This window comes from Lissotriton vulgaris, chromosome 2_1 (assembly GCF_964263255.1).
Source record: "Lissotriton vulgaris chromosome 2_1, aLisVul1.2, whole genome shotgun sequence".
In the NCBI taxonomy this organism is placed as follows: domain Eukaryota; kingdom Metazoa; phylum Chordata; class Amphibia; order Caudata; family Salamandridae; genus Lissotriton; species Lissotriton vulgaris.
This window is the reverse complement of record NC_141687.1, coordinates 795,375,249-795,390,901: the sequence shown is the minus strand read 5'-3', so window position 1 is coordinate 795,390,901 and position 15,653 is coordinate 795,375,249.

The following is a 15,653-nucleotide window of genomic DNA, read 5'->3' as shown; positions in this document are numbered from 1 at the left end:
AGAACTCAAGAATTAATGGAAGATGCAATTGTTCATAATGTTCAAAATGACAATAAGGGGTAATATGAATTCAAAAAGGAAAAAAAACAAAAAGTGTTTTATTAATCTTTGTTGTGAGAACGAAGAAAATATCTGCTTCTTCCAGGACGAGTCTGCTCTTCAAATAATTGTTCAGATTGCAGAACAGAGTCCTGTCGATCAGATGAGAGTTCAAGTCTTGAGTTTTCCAATGATGAAGGTTCAACAGATGTGTCTGACTGCAATGAAGTGTCTCCTACAAGTTGAGCATCACTGAACGGCACAAATTTCATCGGGGTCTCGGTCTCCGTTGCGGCGATTCCTGTCCTCACCCACGAATCTGCCGGTAAAGGTATAGGCACCTTCTTGGTGTGGGAGGCATGCACCCAATTTTTCCGTCCTTCCAAACGAACTGCAGTTCTCGTGGCAAGGAGGACCTGGAATGGTCCAACGAATCTCGGCTCCAAATTGCGCTTCCTGCCGAAATTACGGGTAACCACCCAGTCACCCGGTTGAAGCCGGCAGTGCTTCAAAGACCTGTTCATGAATTAACCTCAGTTTAGCAGTCAGATCATGAAGATAATCAATTAACATTGGGTACTCAAGACTATCGAAGGCCTTAGGCCTCGGGACCCCCCAAATGTTCGCGGGACGACCGAACACAATCTCATATGGGCTAAGCCCTACTCGAGAGTGTACAGTCGCCCTGGTCGACAAGAGAGCCAGAGGCAAGGCATCAGGCCATGACAAACCAGTCGTAGCTTGGATCTTAGCGAGTTTCAGTTTCAGAGTACCATTGTACCCTTCAACTAAACCTGCTGACTGGGGATGATTGGCACTATGGAATTTTTGTCGAATTCCAAGGCCCTTACACACACTCTGCATTACACTCCCCACAAACTCACTTCCGTTATCTGACCATACAATCCGTGGCATTCCATACCGAGGAAAGTATTCCTTCATTAGGACCTTCGCTGTGGACAAGGCAGTATTATCTTTGAGAGGATAAGCTTCAATCCATCTGGAGAATGCGCAAACCACGACTAAAACGTACTTCAGATTATTACATCTCTCCATATGGATGAAGTCCAGTTGGATAACCTCAAAGGGACATGTAGGAGGAGCAAAATGGCCAGGTGGAGTAGGAGTGCCCTTGCCAGGATTGTACATCATACATACCATACAATTCTTAACCACTCTCTCAGCACACTTAGTGATACCATCATTCTTCCATACAGGGGACAGCAACTTGCAGATACCTTTCGCGCTAATATGTGACAAGCCGTGAGCCATAGTCACAACGGCTAGCACATATGCATCCGGCAACATCCATCTCTGATTTTCCGACAAATCAATCCAACATCCGTGCGCATCTAACTTTCCCGTGCTTTCTTTCCACTTAGTCTTTTCAGTTTCGGTGGCCTCATTCTGAATCGCTTTCACGCTCTCAACAGTGTCCTCACACATACCAGTCTCTGCAGGGCACCTTACTGAACTCGTAACGTACATTCGGGTTGCAATGTTTTTAGCTGTCTCTTTAGCAATCTCATCCGCAAACGCGTTACCACGACCAACATCACTCGTCACCTTTCGGTGCGCGCTGCATTTAATAATCGCCACCTGCTTAGGCAATGTAAGTGCGTCCAAAAGATCGTTCACGAGCTGTCCGTGTTGGATCTTCGTGCCATGCGATGTCATAAATCCTCTTTCTCTCCACAGACGACCAAAACTATGTGCAACGCCAAAAGCATATTGACTATCAGTAAACACATTCACTCGCTTTCCCTTCGATAAAACACACGCTCTCGTCAACGCAATCAACTCTGCCGCCTGCGCCGAATTCTGACTCAATCTCGCAGTTTCCACAACCGTACTCAACGTCACCACAGCATACGCAGTCATCACATCACCATTTGGCAACTTAAAACACGAACCATCAACATACAAGGTACCATCGGGATCTGCCAATGGAGTGTTTTTTAGGTCAACACGACCCTTCGTTTCTTCCTCAGTTCGCAAATAACAATCATGTGGTGGTACATCATCTGATTCCATATTAGTCAGCAACAACGTCGCCGGGTTTAGTACATTGCAACGCTTTATTTGTATGTGACTTGCCAAAAGCGTCAACTCATAACCGGACAACCTTGCGCTCGTCAAGTGTTGGGTTTTTGTACGATTTAAAAGAGTGTCAACTGCATGCGGAACCATCACCGTAAGCATATTATCCATGACCAATCCTGCAGATTGTCGGATGGACACCGCAGCCGCCGCTGTCGCTCTTAGACAACTCGGCAATGCTCTAGCTACTGGGTCCAAGGTCGAGGAAAAATATGCACATGGACGCTGCTTACCACCAAATTGCTGCGTCAAGACACTCAACGCACAACCCTCTCTCTCGTGAACGTATAGTGTAAACGGCTTGCTGTAGTCAGGAGTACCTAACATAGGAGCCGAACACAACGCATCACGCAATTCAGAAAAACTTTTCTGACACTCGTCAGTCCATGGCAAAGGAGTTGGAACATCCTTGCACGTGAGGGCTACCAATGGTTTCGCTAGCAATTAAAAATTTGGAATCCATTGCCTGCAGTATGACGTGATACCTAGAAAGGCACGCACATCTCTCTGAGTTGTTGGCACAGTCATTCGAGCGATCGCTGCAATTCTCTCTGGGGTCAACCTTCTTCCCTCCTTTGACAATAAGTGACCTAGGTAGGTTACTTCTTTACAACAATATTGCAGTTTAGAAGGTGACACCTTATGATGTAAGTCACAGAGATGCTGTAACAGCGATACTGTAGCAGTTTTGCAAATCTCTTTGGTGTCGGCAGCCACCAACAGGTCATCAACATACTGGATCAAAGCCGCACCAGCCGGTAACACAAACGCATCAAGTTGACTCTTCAGGGCTTGGCTGTATATCGATGGACTCTCACAATAGCCCTGGGGAGCGCGCTTAAACCTGAAGCTGCGACCACCTAATGAGAAACCGAATAGATCTCTGCTTTCCTCAGCAATCGGAATGCTAAAGAAAGCATTCTTCAGATCGATCACTGAGAACCAAGAAGCGGAGGCTGGAATCAGAGTCAGTAAAGCCGTAATGTCAGGCACCACAGGAAATTGTGGAATCACAATTGTGTTCACCTCCCGAAGATCAATGACAAAACGATACACAGGAGGCTTAGATGGATCAGTTCGTTTCAAAATGGGTAACACAGGACTATTACACACGTTTCCCCGAGTTTCCTCGATAACATCTTTCTTGATCAAGTCATAGATGATTGCTAACAACGCTCGTTCACCATCGAGAGAGATACGATACTGGGGAATACATGGCAATCGTACATTCGATTTCAATTGAACAACATAAGGTGAGATGTCCAGCAGGCCCACATCATTGGGACCTGTAGCCCACAAAGACTTAGGAAGAGAACTCAATTCCGGTGGGAGCTTATCAGTTGACAAATACATAGGAGAGATCACTCTCTGACCTAAAGTAAGCTCCACTCCCGCAGGAGAACAGTACAGGGTCGCATATACCCGTTTCAACAAATCCAGGCCCAAAAGATTCTCACCACAACCAGTAGTCAAAATCAAAGGAGCTTTCAGCTCACGAGGCCCAATTGTGAGGGGCAAAGGGCAAGAAACTGGATTGCTAACGGGGGCGCCAGAGAATCCAACGGAAACATTCGTTAAGCCAGACAAAGGTGTGCCAGGGAGTTTCGAATGAATGATGGAACTTTTCGCTGCACCAGTGTCCAACAGAAAAGGCTCAACTACGCCCGATGTGGCAACTGCGACGTAAGGCCCTCTCTGATCAACCGGAACTGATACTACTCCCTCTCTTTGTCTGTGGCTGTCCTAGTAATTACCGTCATCCATATCATGCTCGACGTAACAATCGTCCACATGATACTGTGCAGATCTACCTGACGATGAACCACGCTGATCAAAGCAATTATTTGAATCTGATGAATTATTAGAACGATCGTTTTGATTTTGAGTAACACCACAACCTCTACCACGTGAAGCCTGTTGAGGACCACTACGACCTCCTCGAGCCGAACCACCACTATTTCGGTCGTGCAAGACCGGACAATCAAACTTTAAATGACCCTCACCTCTACAGTATGCACATTGATTATACCCAAGCATAGATCTCGGCGTAGAAGAGTCATTACGCGACTGCGACCTAGAAGACTGCGATTGCGATCTATTCTGCTGCCGAGAGTCATTCTGATTCGAGCGTGGAGGATACGCTTGCTGCAACAAAACTTTCGTTTTGAGATCCTTTGTTTTCTTATCCGCACGATCATTTTCCTCCTTTTCCTTATTTTCATAATATTGAGCCGTGGCTAATATTTGAGCAGAGGTAGAAACAGCCCACGAACTTTCAGAGTTTTTCAGCTTATTGCTGAGTTCAGGCAACAAATTCGATACAAATTTATCTACAAATAAACGCTGACCTCCCTCAGTGCTCATATCCTGACCACTGTGATCGATGAATGCCTCCTCAAATCTCGTAAAGAAATCGGAGACACTCTCGTCCTTCTTTTGCTTACACGCAGACAGTTTATCCCAATTAACTTTCATTGCTGGCATAAGTGTCTTCATAAGTGTAATGATTCTTTGAGGCAGAGCTGTAATTAACTGCTCAGGCTTAGCCCCACCAACCTGCAATGCGTCAGCCGCTGCAAGTGCAGCCCAATCACCGCCTAACTCAGCTGCGTGATTCTCTTGACGTATTTTCGCCCAAATTGGTTGAGGTACTACATTACCGAACAACATGTCGATATCGGCGAGATTCATAATAGTAGCATCCACAAGTTGGGATAACTCCTTATAGTATCCTGCCGGATTTTTGCGGGGGTCAGGCAAAGATTGTTTCACCTGCAAAACTTCCGATCGCTTCCATGGGAGGTGTATCCAAACTCTCTGGAAGTGTGGCAAAATCGGAGGATTAGCTTGCCCATCACCTGGCATCCACACCGGGGGAACTTCACGCATGGGATACTGACCAGGCGTTGCCATCCACTCCTCAGTTTCGTCCTTAAACAATGCTCGAGGTAGTACAGTAGGCCGAAAAGATAGAAGATGTTCTACAGCACGTCGAACATTACCACCCACAATCATACCACTCGAAAACTGATGCTGAAGTTCAGTCACATCGGGCGGCACATTGTCTACCTCATCATTATCCATCACTTCTCGTAAACATTTACACATTTCCTCAAACACAAATCTCTGTGTGGGCTCATTAAATTGAGAGAACGTCTCAAAAATTATGCGCGGGGTATGTTTAGCGGGATACCTAATCCAATGACGCGCCATTTTAATCAACGTATCACGTTCCCTACCATCAGGAATTTGACTTCGTTTTTGAGGGACATCAGAAACATCGTACCCAAGAATCGGTCCAAAAGGAGAGTAAAGATTAGCAACAGCATTAGGTATGCGACTACGAACAGACGGAGAAGTACAGGAGCAACAACATGGGGACTAAACACAGGAGCAGTAGGAGCAGTAGGAGTAGCCAAAAGAGCAGAAGTAGCGGGAACAGTAGACTGAGAAGGTATAGGCAGTAGCAGTGGGAACAGGAGCAGGTAAGGGAATAGGAACAACTTGGGGAATAAGAGGATTCGGAAGAAGAGGACCAGCGACAGGCTGACCAGCAGCTGCCGGAACAACAGGTTGAGGAACAGGAGGAACCACCGGGGCGGTAGTATCCTGTGCGTATGGAGGTGGTGACTTCAGTAGATAGGACAACAAAGGGTCCTCTACCGCTTCCTCTCCCTTCTTATCAGCATTCGACGGTAAAACGGGATAACACTTATCCACCGCCATACGTTGTAGTCTATCAAAAACTTCCTTTTCCTTCTCTTCTTTGTCTCGCTGAAACTGCTCTGCATTTCTCATCGTCGTAACGATACCTTCCCTCCTATTTCTTTTAAGCTGTTTGATTTCTTTCTGCTTGGCCTCCTTACGCCATAACCGAAAGGAATCAAACATGGCCGGCCTAGACTTCTTTTTGAACAATTTTGCTTCTAGATTATCCAAAATTGCTGTTTCGAAACTACCATGAGGTGGCCAACTAAGGACACCGTCATCTTTAGTGTAGCGGACTCAGCAATCATTATATGCAATAGGACCCACTCCATGTCGACTATATAACTCATAGACCGGAGTTCCAACTGGAGGTATCAGACGTGAGTCCTCCAATCGGGAATCCGCACCACAATTTTTAAAGCAACTAAACAAAGTACTACGGCCAGGCATCGTGCACACGAACCGAGTTTCACAAACTTCAAGGGTTATTGGATTACGATGTCCTTGCAAAAATGCAAAACCCTCGGTTTTTGGCAATTGCAATCGTCAAATAAAACCCAACAACTAAGAACCAACAACTAAGAACCACAGATGCAATGGAACCATGCAAACAACCAAGCACCAACAACAACCAAGGACTCTGGGAGCGACCCACAAATACTTAACTGAAAGAGCAATGGCGTCACCAGGAAGGCCCGTCAATCGTCTCGCTGTACAAAGGACTACGCCAGGCGCCAAAACAGGTCGACAGTCAGGGCATCAGTCCGTCGCAGCCGTCAGGAGGCGTGGATCTTCGCGGGAAAAGTCTTCGGGCCACTTGTTTCGACAACAGGATCGATAAAGCAGGGTGCACCTTCCCTCGGAGATTTCACACGAAGTTCCTCACGATCGTCGGGCTTTGGACCGGTACCGCTGATGTCGCCCCACGTTGGGCGCCAACAGAAGGACTGGGCTATTCTAAGGCCCAGCGGTGCCAGGGGACAACACCTGAAACCTTTGTGGGTTACCTGTTCCGGCGTACAAATGACAGAGACACGGGACACTTCCTTCGGCGTCAAAGATCGAGGTTTATTTACTGCAGGGAACACAGAAGTCACAAGAAGTACAACGCATGTAGGTTCTAGGAGACTGCTTCAAATTGCAACAGTGGATCGCTCCTTTTATACATATTTCCGTCATAGCACAACATGGCGAACAAAAGGTTACAACTCAGTTCCCACAGTAAACTTCAAAAGGGCTGCTTTCATGTATTCAGGATCCCGGATCATAATTACAGTAGCATCGCCAGTTCCCAACTGTAAAAGTACATTATCCCACCATTAAGTACATTCCATTCCGGCTGTAAACGAGGTTTAAGGAAGAGACAGAAACAGGTGCAAGGGGAGACAAAGATAGACAACAGATTGAAAAGAGTGTAGGGGGGCGATATCGGAAACACGATTGCAGGATCAAAGGAGTCGTGCCTAATGAATGCATGGCTGAAACAATAGACCGGCACGGCAAGATGAGCCTCGAGCGGGGCCATCTGCCTTTGCAGTATCATCCCCCCTTGTCATAAAGACACCCTCAAAGGAACACGTGTCTTCCGCAAAAGTTTGGGAATCCCAGGGTCACGAAGCGGACAGTGTCCGTTCGCTGGCTACTTGAGGGCAAGAGACAAAATGGATGCCGTATCTAAAATGGAACCCGTGGGTTCAGATGAAGAAACCCACGAATAAGACGAATGGTTCAGGTCAGCATAGCGAAGACGCGTACACCCACTAAACTCGTCATTTGCGGTTCATAGATACCAAACTCGTCCATATTCGAACGAGTAGAAAACACCACTTATAATTGTCACGGAAACTCACATTCAGCTTCTTATATACACAACTTGTATGAGGTCATTATCTAGGGGAAACTAGGGGTGGAGCAGGCGGGAACAAGACATCACTGACCTTCTGCAGCACACATATAAAGGGCAAATCCCCTGTAAAGATTGTTTAGGTGCATGTAGGTGTCTTTTCTACACAAACAATCATTCTCTGCAACAAAAACACCCTGGCACCATGGTGCAAGGGTGCCTCGTTGCAGGAATGATTTTGTGCAAAGAAAGGCACCCTTGCACCATGGTGCAAGGGTACCTGTGTTGCGTGAAATCGCCCTGCAACTCAGGCACCATTGCACTGTGGCGTAAGTGTTCTGTGTTGGTGCTAGGCAGCTATTTTTAGCACAAAGGACAACACAGAGGTGTGCTGTATTCTTGTAAATATGGCGCATTCCTGCATTTTTTAAATGACGCAGTGCTCCATAATTTGTAGTGGCGCTGCACTGTGCCATTTCCTTGTACATTTACCCCTGAGAGAGAAGTAGAAACACGTGATGAGGCAGGAGTTAACTGACAAACAATGGGACGCTGCACTGACAAGGATCAAAGAGATAACTAGAAATATACGCCTCAAATACACTCAATTTAACTGTTTATATGAGACCTATCTCACTCCAGCTAGCTTCATCGTATGTTTCCAGAAGTGAATCCCAAATGTACACGATGTACATGTCCCAAACCTGATTTGTATCATATGGTGTGGGCTTGTCCAGTAATTGGTGAATTTTGGGATGAAATAGTAATCTTGACCAGAAATTATAGATAAACCTCTGCCCGTAGACCCAATTCCATGCCTGCTGCTGAATATGGAAGTCGCCAAAAAGACTAAATATGGAGCGAAATATATAGGCCTCACACATATCCTGGTCAGATCGCAGTGGCCTGACAGTCATCCGTGGCTCCCCTGGAGGAAGCCTTGCTGCAGACCGCGGATGTGGACAGCAGCAGAGGTGAATCTATGGACCACCCTCGCAGATACAAGAGAAAAGAGCCCCCAAAAAGACATTTGGGAGGACTACAAGGAAGCAAAAACAACAAAAACAGATGAGAGACCACCATGAACATGCACATGTACAATTTCACGAAACCCCAATCAACCAATGAGGCGTGGGCATTCCCTAGAGTAGTAGGTGGAAACGACATACCACTTAATGATGTCCCAGACAGCGGGAAAGAGAGTAGATGTGGCACATGTACGGTAGAGAAGTAGCTGTTCCCCCACCTGGGACTGCTCCCAGCATCACGATGCTGGATCCTCCCCAGCTGTCCCCAGGCATGCCCACAATCCTTCACCCTCTAAAGGATAATATGTGTGTGCTAATGATACATAATGTTGCTAAAAAACGTAATGGGTCCTAGGATGGACCCCCATCCTCAGAAATGGATTAGGGGACTCAGGAGGGGGGTTGTAGAGCAAAATAAGACCAAATACGTGCAACAGCAAACTAACACATCACTGATTTGAACCTCACAAAGTTTCAAATGTTAATTTGTTCTTTTCTATGCAACAAACAAGTGTGAACACTGAGTACCATGCAAGTAGTACTCCCATCCAAGATGCACAGAAGATTGTCACATTGAGATCTCGAGTTACTGGGGACACATACAGAATTACATCAACTACGTGAACCAGTAAAACATTATACATGGAGAGAAAGTAAATGATACATATGTTTGATGATGCTGTAAAACTTTAACTTAATGATTGAAAATAATAAAGAACTACTTGGAAAAATAAATAAATAGTCGAAACTCTAACATCAGAAATGCTGTTGATGGATACCAAACGTGACAACATTTTGAGTGAGTAAAGATCAATGTCAGGGCATGAAACTAATAAGGTAAGCATCATATTCACACCCCAGAGTTGGCAGTATTATGGAGTAGGTTTTTTTTGTAAAAGACTTTCCATGAAGGAGATATATGATCAAAAAGTGTTCTACTACAGATCTGTTGCCTACCTTTGTTCCTAAGAAATTGCAATTGGTGAGAATTAACTGTCATGGAAGAATTATCTTGACATGCTAGGGAGGTCAAAATGTTTACAATGATAGTGACTGTAAACAATTGGGTTGTTGATTGAGGGGGGTGGTACCCTAATCAAGCAACAACCACAGCATTATCAGGGTCAACCACAAAAGTCACTAAATAAACCTGTGCTTAACCCTCTGGTAGTTTGGCACAAAAACAGTCAGGCTTCAGTTTGAGGCAATACATAATGTATTTATTGAGTACAAAAACAGTAATATGGTTAAATCACATCACAAAAAAAACCTACACTAATTTAAAAGAAATAAAGAAAATGCTAATAAATAATATGACACCAAAACAAATTAAATCCAATCAGTAGAAATAGAGTGATGAATTTTTTAAATGTTAGTGCTAAATAGCGCCTAAAAGATCAAAAGTTTATTTAGTGACTTTTGTGGTTGAGATCAAAGTGCCATACGCGGGTGTCTGGTTGTATGAGACTAGGGAAAAGTCCAAAGTTAAGGCCGAATGTGATGGAGCATGGGTCAGATACATAAGGTGGATTGAGTCCAGTCTTGGCTTACCTTCAGAATTAGAAGAAATTTGTTAAGACAAGTTTTAGTGCAAAATAGCACCTAAAAGATCAAAGTGCCAAATGCGGGTGTACGGTTGCATGAGACTGAGGCAAAGTCAAAAGTTAAGGCCGACTGCAATGGAGCATGGGTCAGATGCATGAGGTGGATTGAGTCCAGTCTCGGAATTCTTCAGAATTAGAAGAAATGTGTTAAGCTAAGTCCAGAAGAAGGGCAAAGCAGCAGGCTGTGTCCGGGAGGGGTCATCATCGCTGGGGAGCACGGGAGGTGGTCTTGATAAAGCCCTTGATGATAGTTGTAAAAAAGCTTGCACCAGGAGAAGACAGACTTCCAGGCTGTAGAGATCATTGTTATCAATGGGGTAGTCTGTCGCCGTTGATCCCAGTGAAGATTTTTAACTTCGGATTTAGGGCCTGATTATGAGTTTGGTGGTCCCAAGACATCCGAACCGGCGGTGGCGGTCCAACAGCCGCGACCTTGGCAGTTTGATGGCAACCAGCCCAATAGAAGACCGCTGTCACCGCCAGGATCCTGGATCCTGCGGTGGTGTGTAAAGTGGCACGGTATCAAGGTTGTGCTGACCCCAGCACTGCTGTGCATATAAATATTTCCGACAACCTTTTATGGCTGGATCCCGCCTTGACAATGCTGGCAGACAGGCAATGAGGGGGCTCCAAATAGGGCCCCAAATAGGGCCTCCATGTGTATTTGCCCAGTGGGCATTGTGGCTGTGGACAGATGTTGTCCCCCCAATGCCTGCACTGCCTTGAACACAGGGGGGCATTTTACGATAAAATAGAGCTGCATGCAGGGGTTATTTAAATGAAAATCCTACCTCAAAAGCATATTTAGCGAGTGCAAGTCACTGCTTGCGCTTACTTTTCAAGTTCTGTTATATTTAGCTTTATTTCTTAGTACAAAAAATGCATTCTTGTGGTCCTTTTGGACATGAGAAGACATTTTTGCACTAAAAAGTAGGTATAAATGCAGAATTACTAATCTGCCTTAATTAAAATGTAATGTTGCGGAATTCTAGGGTAATTCTGCCTGACTACGTAACACGGATTTATGCGAATTATGCAGCAGGTCCACTAGTAGCATTTAATTTACAGGCCCTGGGGAGGGTGGGTTTGTTTCAGGCCAAGAAGTGAATAACAGCATCACATGAAGGACACCAACTTACCTGACTGTTTTTTTCATGGACTCCACTTTAACACCAGTGCTAGTGCCAAGTAAGAACTTTTTCCTATGATGTAAATATATGAGGACTTCCAGCCTGTAAATTTTGTAAGGCACTAAGAATGCACTGTGGGATTTGTATTGTAACACTCAGTCATGTGATAAAATACTTTAAAAGCACGCACAAGCGCAATCAGTGCAACGTACTTCCACCTGTGATCAAGGCTGAATACTGCTGGAACATAAGGAGAAGGAAGCATGGTGCGTTGCTGGACTTTGAAATAAACCCTCTTTTCCAGCTTTGGGCCTCAACCTGTATGTTTGTTTAATTGTTCTAATGGGCTGCTCCGGGGTAGGGGGCTCCGGAACAGGAGAAAGAAGTTTGTGTATATATATATATATATATATATATATATATATATATATATATATATATATATATATATTCAATGAAAAAACCATAGGTTATAGGCCATATATAGTTAGGAATTAGCATTTACAAAACCTTATTTTACTCGCATAAAACCATTGAAATTCCATATATAGTTAGCTAACTATAAGCGCTAACTATATATCGCGCACCCGCAATCCACTGCTGATGATGTCACATATTACATCATTCATGACATGGTCAGTGACATCACTGATGACATCACTGATCAAAACAACCAGTGATTGTATGTGTCTGTAAAGTTTAAATATGTTTCACATATTGAAGAATGAGTGGATGTATAAGTGTCTGGATGAAGAATTTAGTAGGTGCATGACTGACTGTATGAGTGAGTGATTAAATGTGTCTCACTGAGTACATGGGTTAGTGACTAAACTGTCTTAATTCGTGCATCAGTATGTTTGTTGTTGTGTAAGCTGCTGCATGTGTTGATCAGTAGCTATAAGAGTGGCCATATGGGTTATTGATTGGTTGCCCAAATATTTGAATGGGAGGCTGAGTGTGTGTGTGGGTGGCTGGGAGGTGCGTGACTCTGTGCATAGATGTGTAAGCAGTTGATTCACTAGGAGTATGAGTTCAAGAGTGCATGTGGAAACAGCTATATGGGCGGTTGACTGTGCATGGGTGTGTTGGTGAGTGAATGGATTTCTCATTGCTACATGTGCAAGTAAGTACGTATGTAAAACACAATACATGTGAGAGTTGAGATATATAAATAACTGAACATAAGACCCAGTGAATGTGTGAGTGGCTGTATCGATCACTGTGAGCTTGTATCAGGGATTATATAAGAGAGTAAATATGTGTTATTATATGTTTGAATAAGTAAGATGTGTATAACTGTATAGTTGAGGAAATGGAGCTGTGATTGATTCTTTGCATGACTGACTAGGTGTGTGAGTAACTCCATGGATGAGTGACAGTCTGTGAGTGTCTGTTTATACTGAGTGTATGTAAGGTTATATTAGAGTCTGAAGAGGTTCATTGTATTATCACATGAGTGATGTGATCAGTGATGACAAATGAGATGTCATCAGTGATGTCATTTGAGTTGTCATCAGTGATGTCATCAGTGATGTCATTTGAGATGTCATCATTGATATCATTTGAGTTGTCATCAGTGATGTCATTTGAGATGTCATCAGTGATGTCATCAGTGATGTCACTGACCATGTCATGAATGATGTAATATGTGACATCATCAGCAGTGGATTGCGGGTGCGCGATATATAGTTAGCGCTTATAGTTAGCTAACTATATATGGAATTTCAATGGTTTTATGCGAGTAAAATAAGGTTTTGTAAATGCTAATTCCTAACTATATATGGCCTATAACCTATGGTTTTTTCATTGAATTTTCAAGGTTTTGTAAATGCAAATTCCTAACTATATATCCACTATAACCTATGGTTTTTTCTGTGAATTTCATTGGTTTTTTAATAGCAAATATGAAAAGCTTTAAAATGTCAAGTACGTGATAGATAAAAACATTTTCGTATTTATGCACGCTGATGTGCTTTGAACGCTGCCCCCCCCTCCCCTCTTTTGCCTTAGTAGTACTCTCTCTTTGCAGATACAGAAGGGTAGTTAACGCAGGCCTTTACCCCCGTTGTAATCCGTCGTACCTCCTTGTCTCTCCATTTGATTGATTGTTGTCCAAGCATTTACTGTTTTAGAATTGGTTCTCTTTGGATCATTCTCTATTTACAAACAAGCACAAAGTCGCAATACTCTGTTTAGTCTTTGCAGATAGTGAAAAATCGTGTAAAAAAATAAAAGTAATCGAGCAAAATCAGTAGGCCACTAATTGGATCTCTTTTTGACCTCGCTAAAATAGAAATATTAGGAACAACCCTTCTTGAGAAATACGAAAATAGTGAGATGAACTGAGCTCCACACCATGAGGGCTGCAAGACAGCTCGGCTCCATCACCCATCCCGCACAAAATAATGACAAACCCTATGCAAATATTAAAAATATAGACAACACACCAGCAAAGAAACAGGGTAAAACATTTTATTAAAAAACTATTTACATAACGTTGGTTTATAAGATGATGTCAGTAGTGGACCGATGTGTGAATAGATCGAAAACAGCACAAGGCTCCAAGATCCGGATAGCAAGCTCCTGGATGTTGGGTGCCATAGTTTAGAGTTCTGAATTTCAGCCTTTTTCAATGCCTGTGCTTTGTTGAATCAAAATGGCGGCTTGACACAAAGCTGACTCAAGCGTTGTTACTGATGCTATGCAGACCAAAACTGGTTTTCAGTTTGTACATTTTTCTAGATTTTTCAATCCAAGTTTGGTTGACTTTGTAGAACGATGGCTTCAGATTTTCAACATACGGTGTGGTGGCGCTGACTGGGAGGGGGCGCTTCGCTCCTGCCCCCTCCCCAAGTAAGATTTTCATACGTGAAAGTACGTTAATGGTTTTGGTCCCTGAGATGCTTCGATGTCACTACCATTCTCAAATAGCATAAGTTCTAGATGTTGGGTGCCATAGTTAAGAGTTCTGAGCAGCGCTTGTAACACTGTCTGAAGCTTATTTCCACCTACTGCAGCTTCACTATTCTCAAAGTAAGTGAGTGTCGTTTGTGGACCTGACTGCATTAGAAAACAATGTGATATGTTACCTTCCTAAACAGCTTGACGGAGGCCCCTGAGGGGCGCTGTGATGGCCATGGACTCGGAGAAGACGCTTGGCTCCGACACCCTCCCCAAGTCTTATAGCACTGGTGTAGCCTGAGATCGCCCCCGACATAGGCGGCCGGCTCCCGGGGTCCGGCGGTACTTTTTGCCTTTTGATGACTCTTCAATTCTGGACCTTGTCCCACAATCCGTTTGACCTGAAGACAAGCTGTAGTGAGGCGCCCCTTTATCGTTTTAGTTGCCATTCCGCCCGCTTTTGCTACACTGTGCCTCTTCCGCCATTCAGCTGTTTTCCGCCCGCTCTTGCGACTACAGCGTCTCGCTCACCATGTAGTTGAGATGCGCCCGCTCTTGCGGTGCAGCGATAGGCGGCTGCCACAGGACTCTCAAAATGGCGGCCGGCTCTTCGGTTTTGGGCCTGGTCCACTAAAATGGCCCTGGGACACCTTGGAACTCGGACGCTTGTCTGCTAGGGCTTGGGTCCCATTCTCGAAAAGCGTCCCCTCAGCCGTGAAGATTCTACAAAAGTCTTGGGGGCCTCCGACTCCCGCAGGCTTCTGGTGGGGAGCGGCTGCCATGATTGCTCGTGGAATGGCCACGACGGAGCTACGAGATGGTAGTGGTCTCATGCTGACGCCAGCTTTAGTCTGAAACATCCAGAAACACTGTAGACTACCAATTCGATCAGTTCCGGTAGCGCCCCAACATGACCCGGAAGAGAAGAACTTGCCCTCCCCTCTTTGACTGATGGTTCTTGTTGCCTGTCCCCTCTGTTGTCATTTAACAGAACTTTTTGGACTGCTGAAAGGGGTTGTGTTCTGAACGCTGGTTGGTGGAGACATTTAGACTATATTCTTGACCTACGTTGTCGCGTAATGCGTTTTATGACACGCCGCGTTAGCGCACCCGGAAGTGATCCGAGGCGCGGCGCGCAGCGCGTAACGTAAGCATAACAGGTCATGTGACTTGTTAATAAAACTTTTCATTGGTTCATTTTACTTTTGTTAATTTAATGATGAAAAGCTTGGTCATATGACCTAAAAATTACGCTTTTTATTATTTTCAAACAATATTTTTTTTTCAAACATATGTTATA